This window comes from Erinaceus europaeus, chromosome 23 (assembly GCF_950295315.1).
Source record: "Erinaceus europaeus chromosome 23, mEriEur2.1, whole genome shotgun sequence".
NCBI classification, from domain to species: Eukaryota; Metazoa; Chordata; class Mammalia; order Eulipotyphla; family Erinaceidae; genus Erinaceus; species Erinaceus europaeus.
The window spans coordinates 9,868,987-9,880,576 of NC_080184.1; the positions used below are offsets into that span (position 1 = coordinate 9,868,987).

At 43.3% G+C, this 11,590-nt stretch overlaps 1 protein-coding gene and 1 non-coding gene across 2 annotated transcripts in view; one reads left to right on the top strand and one right to left on the bottom strand.

Moving 5' to 3' along the window:
• Positions 1-11,590, bottom strand: part of LOC107523312 (zinc finger protein 14-like) — a 517,712-nt gene that overhangs the window by 422,590 nt on the left and 83,532 nt on the right. The window lies entirely within an intron of this gene.
• Positions 7,336-7,466, top strand: LOC132535694 (small nucleolar RNA SNORA44). Its single transcript, XR_009547409.1, has one exon. It is a non-coding gene; the product is annotated as a small nucleolar RNA SNORA44 (small nucleolar RNA).

Consider the following 11,590-nt stretch of genomic DNA (forward strand, 5'->3'; position numbering starts at 1 on the left):
TGGCTCTGTCTACCCAATGAATAAATAAAGGTAATAAAAATATTATTTACAGTATGATCAGTCTCCCGTATGTGAGTTAAGTGGGGGTTAGCCTGACATCAGAGTTGGCCTCACTGTTTCCTCCCATCCACACACATCACCCCATGATCCCTAGTTTAGGAGAGGCCTCCCTACCTTTTCCCAACCTTGGTCCTGGACTAGATCTGTGACTTGCTTCAATCAAATGACACTAAGCCCACAATGGAGTCACAACCTACAAGGGTTGCCCTTGCTCTCACAGAATGTGGCTTAAGCCCCCCTCCCCTAAAAAAGAAGCAGGATTTCTCTCCCTCTCCCAGAGGGAGACAACACAATTGTAGAGCAGCTCTGGAGTTTCCAGCACTTCTGACTGCCAGTCCAAAGTTTAGGGATGTGGACTCCTAACCCCAGGAAATCCCACACTGACCTTGGCCTCTAGGTGAACCTAGATCAGACATGTAGAATGGTCCCTTTACCTCACAACCACTAAGTAGCAGTCATTGTTCTACACTTTTAAATGATGGGGCTCATTTCCTGCCATCACAAAGGAGTGGTGTGCCCAGGTGAGGCATGGAGAGATAAGTGATGCTTGCCTAGAGTGGGGGCAGCTCTTCCTGTCAGCCTGTGACAACACTGGTAATTGCCATATTTGACAAAGAAACATGATGTTTACATGTTTAAAGATTTACACCTCATCACACAAAGAAGTCTCCAATTCAGCCCAGCTGAGCTCATGTTATTCTTCTTCTAGCGTTTGCCCTTCTTCCGTAGCCAGTCAACAGCAAAGCTGTCAGGAGCTGCTTGTTGCTGGCTTTGAAAGTGACTGGGATCCATGTGGATTCAGTCGGCTAGGAAGGATCGTCAGTTTCCCCAATGAATGGGTGCTCACGGGATGCACCACGGGAAGGTCGATCCAATGCAACCCATGTTATCATCATTCCACCCTTCTCAAAGGTTTCTGGCAATCTTCATACTGAAGTGACATTTATAAAGGAAAACGAATTGGAAGTAGTTCTACCATCCAAGCCAGACAATGAGGCTTGGGTTGGCTTTTTTTTCTTCTTTTTTCTGGAACACTGCTCAGCTCTAGCTTATGTTGGTGCAGGGGATTAAACCTGAATTCTTGGAACTTCAGGCATGAGAGTCTATTTGTGTAACCCTTGTACCACCTCACCAACACAAGGGTTTATTTCCTAAATGGAATATAATACTTTTGTATTTTGAAAGAAATAGGGAATAATAATGGTGAGGAGGGGAAATGACAAGCCAGACATACATATTACTTGGGAATAAATAAATGAAACACACAAATGCATTATAATCAGACAATTATTCTGGGAATAATTAAAAAATACTGTGGCCTATGTACATATACATATATATTAATTCTTATTGAATTTCTGCTGGTTTTAAAGAGTGTGCCTTTTTATTGCTGAGTACTCTTCCTCTATGAATACAGATCACATCTCCCTTATTTTCCCATGTGCCATTGGGCACTGAGTTTTTTGCCCTTATTCTGGCTACTATAATAGTGCACTGGTGAATCATCACTACTTTATGGTACAGGCTTCCACTCTCTGACTTAATCTTTCTGCCTGGAAGCAGATAAGTCAGTTGCCAGGGTGTGATGGAGCACATGGCACCAGTGGCCCATGTGGAGATGATGCTGTCTGCTCCAGCTTCTGTAGACCCCAGTTAGTAGGACAATGTGGCATAAGAGTGGCATGAGGGGAAATGGAACAGAATAATCAGGCACAGGAGGCCTTGGGCTGAATATCAGGACAGAGGTTTCTCTTCTGCTTTTCACTGAGGGAAAGCAGAATGGGTGCCTCTGAGGTGAGACTCCCTTTGCTGAGCCAGTTGCTCAATGTAACAATGAGTTGATGGTACCAGGAATGCAAGTGGGAGATGGGATGGACAGCCAAGTCACTTCTGACCCTGCAGAGCATCTGTGGTTGGAGGGACATGGTCTTGTCAGGAATGTAGGAAGATGATTAGAGGTACTTTCCTCCCTCTGTGGGTGCTGGTGAAATGGAAGTTGCTGGAATTAATCAGGAGAGGCTGGCAGGGTATTAGAAGAGCTGCTGGGGCTTTTTAGGTTGTTGGAAGGGGGAAGGAGGGCAATGGAAGAAGATAGGAGGGTGCAATTGGGCTTGTTTAGTATCCTCAGTAAAGGGTGAGCTCAGAGCTGAGTGATCCTGGGTGCCAGACTTCAGGAGGTACACCTGGAATCTAGCCGTATATCTCTCTCATCACTAATGAAGTTGAGGTCAGATGGTGGCTCAACCAGTAAAGAACACAGGTTACCAAACACAAAGACCCAATTACCAGGGAAAACTTAATTCAGTGTAACAGGAGGCATTAGAAATAAAGACAGGGAGTCGGGCTGTAGCTCAGCGGGCTAAGCGCAGGTGGCGCAAAGCACAAGGACCAGCATAAGGATCCCGGATTGAGCCCCGGCTCCCCTCCTGCAGGGGAGTCGCTTCACAGGCGGTGAAGCAGGTCTGCAGGTGTCTATCTTTTTCTCCTCCTCTCTGTCTTCCCCTCCTCTCTCCATTTCTCTCTGTCCTATCCAACAATGACAACAACAATAATAACTACAACAATAAAACAACAAGGGCAACAAAGGGAATAAATAAAATAAATATTAAAAAAAAAAGAAAGAAAGACAGTACATCAAGATAAAGAATCAATCCACCTAGTGACACTGATGTCATTTTAGTGATTTATTCATGGGATTTTTAAACTTAATATGGCATCTTTTAAATTCTGGTGGGCTTAATAATGTCATTATAAGGACAGACAAGTCCAACAGCTGTGGAAATAGTTGATAAAGCATTGGACATTCATGCCTGAGTTCCCTGGTTCAATCCCCAGCACCACATGCACCTGTGTGATGCTCTGGTTATCTGTCTCCTCATTTATTCATGTATAATAAATAAAATAAAACGAAGAAAAGAAAGAGAGAGGAAGAGAGAGAAAGGAAGAAAGAAAGAAGAAAGGAATGGGGAGTCCATAGTATACTAAGTCTCTGAGATCAGTAGTCATAATGAAAGGGGGGGGGTCTGATTATTTCCCTAAATTAAAACTCACCAACGAGCACCTTGTCAAGGGAGAAGAGAGTAGGACAGCAGTGTCTGTGAACAACATTGATAGAAGGTGTGTGGATAATTCATCTGATGACTTGCTGTCAATGCTGTTTACAGAGAATGCTATTTTACTAACCCTTACAATTGAGTGACTACATTTTATCAGATTTAAGGACACAGAGATGACATAGAAAATAAATAAACAGGACTGGGTGGTGGCACATCTGATTGAACGCCCATGTTACAATATGCAAGGAACCAGGTTCAAGACCCTAGTCCCCATTTGCAGGGGGAAAGCTTCACAAATGGTGAAGCAATAAATAAATAATTCTTTAAAATAAGTGAAAACACTATCGTATTAAGTAACTTAAAGCCCCACAGTGGACTTGATGATATGCATAGCCCTGGCTCCTGATGATTAGTTCTGCACAGCTGAAGTTCTGACAGATGAAAAATATTCCAATGTGGGGCAGGGTGGTGGCACATCTGGTTGAGCACATGTTACAGTGAGTAAGGAACTGGGTTCATGCCCCTGGTCCCTACCTGCAGAAGAAAGCTTCACTAGTGGCAAAGCAGTGTTGCAAGTCTCTCTCTCTCTGTCTCTCTCTCAAGTTCTCTCTGTCACTATCTAATAAATAACAAAAGTACAAAAAATTTAAAAAATGAAATAAAAATTGCAATCAAAAGAAAGAAAACTCTCTAACACTAACCAAAGGCAAGGAGCTGGGTGGTGATGAGTCTGGTTAAGTGCATATGTTACTATGCATAAGGTTCAAGCCATTGGTCCCCACTTACAGAAAGATAGCTTCACAAGTGCTTAAGCAGTACTACAAGTTTCTGCTTTCTATCCCCCTTCCTCCCTAATTTCTCCCTGTCCTATCAAATCAAATACATAAAGTTTTAAAAATGTTTAGAAAAAAAAGCAACAAAGAAACACTAATTTCTCTAGTGTTAGCATATATATTGCTGTCATCACAGAGGCACAATATTTCACTGTTTAGTATTTTAGACTTGAGGACACACGGAGCCTGGCAGAGTGAACCCCTTCCCCCTATTTCCCACCCACCCCGAGGGTCACTCTCGTCTGCTATCCCTCTGCCCCTATGCACCTGCTACAGCCTTGTTCCAGCCTTGCTCCAGCCCACGGTGTCCCCACATTCTGGCCCCAGCGCCAGATCCTCCTCCTGTGGGTGCTCCCCTGAATGGTAGGTGCTGCAGCCCAGGTGTAGAAGGCTCCTTTAGTCAGAAAGCCCTTCTCCCCCCAGGAGTGCTGCCAGTCAAAGCCCCAGGGCCCTCAGGAAGGGGGTAGAAGGGGGCTTCTATCCTACTGGGTTCCCACCTGGTCAGCAGGTGGGATGCTGAGCCCACAACAGAGCCTGGGCAAGGTGGCCAGGCTACAGAGGGTCCATGCCTGATCCTGCCTGGGCTCAGCCCCTAAGAGCAGGAGAGGAGAGCAGGGGGTGGGGCTGATGGAGGTGGAGGAGGAGAGGAGAATGTGGGATAAGCATTGCAGCACATCCCCCACATGATTTCCATCACCCAGAAGAGAGCACCAGGACCCAAATGAGGTCAAGCTGCTGGGGTCAGCCCCCACCCCCCCCACACATGCCTATGACCTCTCTGTTCGGGCCTCCCCAACAGGATGCCCCCTTTACCCACTGTGAGCACTGTGAGTGGGAACCTGCAAGGCCCTCCCACAGGCTTCATTGGCTCCAGGTCCCTGGGGACATCCAAGTTTGGTGGCCCCTTCACCCTGTGCCGTGAATGTTGTGTGACCACCCTCCCACACACACATAAGACCACACCCAACCTCATGCCTTTTAGCCCTCAGTTTGCTTGTGGGAACCCATGAAAACAACTAAAGCAAGAATGAAGATCCCTGGCAGCAAGGAGAAAGGCAGGGATCTGTTTCCCTGTGGTTCCTTGCCACCCACCAGACTCATGCTCACATAGTCATCTGCCTACTGGCTTCTAGCTCTGCTGCCCACCTGCCCATAAGTGGTTGTTGGCAAATCCACAGGCCCCTGCATACAGCTTCTGCCATGTTCATGACTCAGCTACTTCAGCTGCTGTCTCCCCAGCCCCCACCTCTATTAGGACTCAGTGTTCACAACTTGACAGAGTGTGGGAGCAAAATAGAAAGAGGGAAACAAAAGTAGCAAATGAGGTAGCTGAAAACAGCCATTTGCAGTAGGCAGGGCATAACGACAAAGCTTTCCCTGAGGCCCCATGGCAGAATCCTATACCCTAAGTATGTGACCTGTCTCTCCAATCTTCCTGGATTCTCTTCCTCTAACTTTGTTACAGGAAAATGCTGGCCTCCTAAAATAAGTGGGAAATGGTCTCTCCACTCCATTAAGATATATATGAGGGGAGTCGGGCTTTAGCACAGCGGGTTAAGCGCAGGTGGCGCAAAGCACAAGGACCGGCATAAGGATTCTGGTTCGAACCCCGGCTCCCCACCTGCAGGGGAGTCGCTTCACAGGCGGTGAGGCAGGTCTGCAGGTGTCTATCTTTCTCTCCTCCTCTCTGTCTTCCCCTCCTCTCTCCATTTCTCTCTGTCCTATCCAACAACGACAACAACAATAATAACTACAACAATAAAAAACAACAGGGGCAACAAAAGGGAATAAATAAATAAAATAAATATTAAAAAGAAGAAAAAAAAAGAAACAAAACAAAACAAAATTTATGAAAAACTGCTTCACTGTTCGTGAAGTGATCCCCCTGTAGGTGGGAAGTAGGGGGCTCGAACCAGGATCCTTGCATGGGTCCTTGTGCTTCATACTATGTGCACTTAATCTGATGTATTACTGCCCACCCCCCACACACACACCCAGGGTCAACTTTTCATTTCAACTGTTTCCATTTCTATTTGGTTTTTTGTTTATTTATTTATTTTTACCAGAGCACTGCTCAGCTCTGGCTTATGGTGGTGCTCAGGATTGAACCTGGGAAAAAAAAAAAGATATATATATATATATATATATATATATATATATATATATATATGGACATGTGTAAATGTTGGACATAATACACCAGTGATGTATTTTGCTCCTGGACTTCATTTGTCAGAATGTTAAATTATTATTCCTTTTAAATACTGATTTAAGCTCTTTATTATCATGATTCTACCTCAGAAGGTAATATGTTCTAAGAATTTTTTTTTTTTCATTTATTCTAGTTTTCTCATTTTGGTGTAGCAAATTCATAGAAATTTCTCATAATTTTTTTGGGGGGGTTCTTTCAGAGGATGGAGCATTCTCTACTATTGTTGATCCAAGTTGAGAGCAAAGTCCTATGGGTCACCTACAGATATACCAAGTGCAAACTCACCCTCAATTGGAATACTAGATTCTATACATTGTCTTTTTGTCTTTAAGTTTCTTTAAATTTTCAATTATATTTATTTATTTATTGGATACAGACTGTCAGAAATCTAGAGGAAAGAAGATCGACAGGAAGAGGGACAGAGAAACACCTGCAGCAGTGCTTCACCATTTGTGAAGCTTTCCCGCTTCAGGTGGGGACCAGGGGCTCAAACTTGGGTCCTTGTGCATTATAATATTTGTGTATAACCAGGTGCACCACCACCTAGCCTTTTACACTGTCCTTTGATAAAAACTATAAATGTATTATTTTTTAAAAAGAAGAATTTTGAATAGTTGCAGGTCTTTTCTTTTTTCAGCACTCTTTATCTCATGTAGAAAAGTATATAGAGAGAATGAGAAGGCAACACTGGCATTTAAGATGGAGTTCTGAGAGTCGGGTGGCGCAGAGGGTTAAGCACACGTGGCAGCAAAGCACAAGGACCAGCGTTAGGGATCCTGGTTTGAGCACCTAGCTCCCCACCTGCAGAGGAGTCACTTCACAAGTGGTGAAGCAGGTCTGCAGGTGTCTATTTTTCTCTCCCCCTCACTGTCTTACCCTCCTCTCTCCATTTCTCTCTGTCCTATCTAACAATGATATCAATAACAACAACAATACAAGAGCAACAAAAGGGAATAAATAAATAAATAAAAAATAAAGTTCTAACAATATAGTTTTAAATATTAGAATTGTTTGAGAAAAGGTGATAACATAATGACTATTCAAACAGACTCTCATACCAGAGGTTCCCAAGTCCCAGGTTCAATGCCCCACACTACCAAAAGCCAGAGATGAACAGTGCTCTGGTAAAAAAAAAAAAAAATATATATATATATATATATATATATATATATATATGCATGTTTCTAAGGTTTATGGCTGGTAGTAATCATGGGGTCTCCAACTGCATGGGAAAATAACCTGAAGAAACTTTGACAACACAGGTCAGCATAGAAAATGTAGTTGTCACTCATTTTTCGTATATTTCAGAGAAAAAAAGTTTAAAAAATGTTAGAAGTGGGAACTGGGTGGTAGTGCGGTGGGTTAAGTGCACATGGCATGAAGTGCAAAGACTGGCTTAAGGATCCCAGTTTGAGCCTTTGGCTCCCCACCTGCAGGGGGGATTGCTTCACAAGTGCTGAAGCAGGTCTTCAGGTGTCTATCTTTCTCTCCCTCTCACTGTCTTCTCCTACTCTCTCAATTTCTCTCTGTCCTATCCAATAATTTTGATAGCAGTAACAACAATAAAAATAACAACAATAAAGAAGGGAAACCAAAGGGAGAAAATAGCCTCCAGGAGCAGTTGATTCATAGTGCAGGCACCGAGCCTGAGCAATAACCCTGGAAGAAAAAAAAAAAAGTGAGAAGCAGAGAATTAACCTGTCATTTCTACATGCAACACACAGACTTTGAGAGGAACAAGAGAACCTGTGGCTTCTTTTTTCTCCTCGTTCATTCTCAGGTGAGAATATCCAGAGTAATCACAACTGCATATTTAGAGTAGTATTTAAACATACCAGTGCAGTCTCTTCACCTGATGATATGTCACCTGCAAGAAGGACACAGAAATGGATACAAGGTCCAATGTTGTAATCTATTGTTGTCTAAGAGTTTTTGGAACAATGAACTCCTTGGAGACCAAATATGAGTTTCTTCTTTGTGTTAGGGAGTAAACCTCCTGCCCCCTTGCCCAGATTCTATTTCAGTGATGGGGCATGTGGGCTGCACTGACCTGCCTCTCCATGTAGAGCTGTCCCTGGAGTCCCTCTTTGGGTCAAAGCCTGAACTCATACCAAGATTCACTATCTGAGAGTCACCCCAATTACTTCAGTTCTCACCTTTACATTGACAGAAATCCAAACTAAAATGATGCTGATAGTCACAGCCAAAACCAGAAACAGAATCAGTGCAGGAGTAAGAACATAAATAGCACAACAGGGTGAGGAGTAATTGGGGCAACATACTTCATTACAGTAGTCACACACAACAAAAAATAGCAGAGTAGTGGTAGATAGTGTAATGTTTATGCAAAGAAAGTCTCAAAACTCAAATACCCTCAAAGCCCTAAACTCAATACCCTGCACCACCATAAACCAGAGATTATCAATATTCTTTTTATTTATTTTGATTATCAGTATTCTGATGAGAAAAAATAAAAGTAGGGAGTCGAGCAGTAGTACAGTGGGTTAAGCACACATGCCGCTAAGTGCAAGGATCGGCCTAAGGATCCAGGTTTGAGCCACCGCTCCCCACCTGCAGGGGAATCCCTTCACAGACGGTGAAGCAGGTCTGCCGGTATCTATCTTTCTCTTCCCCTCCTCTCTCCATTTCTCTCTGTCCTATCCAACAATGACATCAACAACAACAATAACTACAACAACAAAACAACAAGGGCAACTAAAGGGAAAATAATAATAAAAAAAGTTAAAAAAAAATAAAAGTAAAGGTTTCTTGTGGCCAGGAAGCAGGAGAGTGGGTGAAGTGCAAGGACCTGCATAAGGATCCAGGTTTGAGTTTCCAGCCCCCCACCTATATGGGGTTATTTCACAAGCAGTGAAGCACGTTCGTAGGTGTCTATTTTCCCACCCTCTGTCTTCTCCTCCTCTCTTGATTTCTCTTTGAAATATCAAGCAGCAAAAACAATAACAATAAAAATAAGGTCAACAAAATGGGAAAAAATGGCCTCCAGGAGCAGTGAATTCATAGGGCAGGCACCAAGCCCCAGCAATAACCCTGGAAGAAAAAATAAAATAAAATAAAATAAAATAAATGTTTCCTTGATCTGCATTTACTGAAACCCTGGGACCCGTGAGAGCCAAGCAATCACAGCAGGATCCTACAGAGTGCTGACTCCCAGTGCTGAACCCCCAGCCTGATCACCTGGTCTTGGCCATCCAGCATTTCCCTTATACCACAACACGCAGAGGCCCTGACTCTAGGTCCAAGGACCCATACTCAGGATAGATCACTGTCTTAAGAGTCTCCTTGCTTACCTCAGTTCTCACCTTTACATTGCCTGGACATTTAAACTAAAATGATACTGAGAGCCATAGCCAGACCAGATACAGAAACAGTGCAAGAGGGCACAGGCTTTTTGTTGTGAGTCTAATGGGAATCCTGTGGTGAGTAACATTCTATAAACCTGCCTTCACAAGCTTAAATGGTTCTGGAAACCACGCAGTTTTCTGGGACCAACTCTAAGAAATCACAATTCAGCGAGTTTGTGGTCAGGACCAGACCCTCACATCCTAAGCCCCCTGTGAGTGATGCTGCTGCTCCTCTAGGCCCATGACCAGAAGTGCTGTGCTGGAAACCTCCTGCCTGTTGTTAACAAAGAAACAAGCTGGGGCTGGGAGACAGCTCACGTGGGAGAGAGAGTACACATCTTGTGTTCAGCAGGACCAGGCTACCACATTTGAATGCCATGTAATGAGAAATCTTCATGAGCAATGTGGTTGTGTGGTTTTTCTTCATTTGTCTCTCCTCCTCTCTCTCTCTCTCTATATATATTATTTTAATGAGAGAAACAGAGGTACAAAGAAAGACGAGAGCACTGCTCAGCTCTGGCTTATGCTGATGCTGGGGAATTAACCTGGGATCTTGGAGCCTCAGGCACAAAAATGTTTTGCATACCCACTATGCTATCTCCCCAGCACTGTCTCCTACTTTTTACTGGGGAAAAATGAAAACCAAAAGTCCACTGGGAGCAGTGAAAATTTTCCACTATGTAGACCAAGGAAAGCTTAGTCTCACCAGGCACAGAGATACACAGAGACACACAAAAGTAAAGGAAGAGAGAAAGAAAGAAGAAATATATTTCAAATGTATGTATCTCTTTAAGTTTTTAAACTATCTATATTTGTTTATTTGATAAAGCCAGAAATTGAGAGGGAAGAGGGAAATAGACAGAGACTCAGAGAAATACTTGCAACACTATTTCACCACTCAAGAAGCTTTCCCCCTGCTGGAACCTGTGTCCTTGCACACTGTACCATGTGACCTCAAGAGAGTGCACCACTACTTGGCACCTCAAACAGTTTTCTTCATGGCTTCATTTTAGAGCCCTTAGGTGAATAAGTTTCCTAATAACTATTGCTTCTACTACCTTTAATGACAAAGAAAAGGAGGATAACTCTAGGGATACTTATGGTTTTTTTTTTTTTATTTAATTGATTTAGTTATTGAGGATACTGGGCCTCTCCATGCATGGTTTTTACACTCCTAGGTCACTTTTGGTTCACACAGAGAGATAGAGACAGAGGCACATGGAAAAGGCAAGATAGGCACCCTATCCAGAGACAATATCTCAGGTCACCTCTACCATTTTAGCTATTGGATCCTAGCTATCTCTTTCTAGAAAAATAAGTGTCAGTTCTCTATTTTCTGTATAATAATACATTCACTAATTAAAAATAATTGAAAATATCTGGATTTTGCAGGTGAAATTTTACAAAATTGCTTTAAATTCTGCTTACCATCTGTAAGCACATGATGGGGAAGACTAGCTCTGCACATTCATGGAAAAGTAATTATGCTCTTATGAACACTTTTCATGTCTTTTTCAAAAGGTGACATTCCTGGAATACTTACGCAAGTAGCACTCTCTGACTAAGACCAGAACAACATGACTACAAACATAAACAACACAGCGTGGGACAAGGATGGGGGCAGCAGGTTTCACTATAACAGTCAATTTAAAAAAATAGGTGGGTGTGGATAGATAGCTGACTTCAGATACAGGCACCCATACTCAGGATAGGACAGAGCTCTAGACCCCCATTTTCTTGGTCCCATGGTGAAGCAGATAGAACCCCAAGGAAAACCCATGGTGACAAAAGTTGAGAGCAATCAGACGTTGGGATCCCCTCTGTGGGAGCAGAGCAGGCCAGAAGGACACCACACAGTATTTAAGGTTGGGGGTCATAAAGCAGGACTGCAGAGAGGACAGCCAGGAGAACTTGGACACAGGCTGCTTCCAGATGCACCTAGGTCACTTTGTTTTTAAATTATCTTTATTTATTTATTGGATAGAGACAGCCAGAAATCAAGAAGGAAGTGGGTGACAGAGAGAAAGAGAGGCAGAGACACCTGCAGAAATGCTTCACCACTCA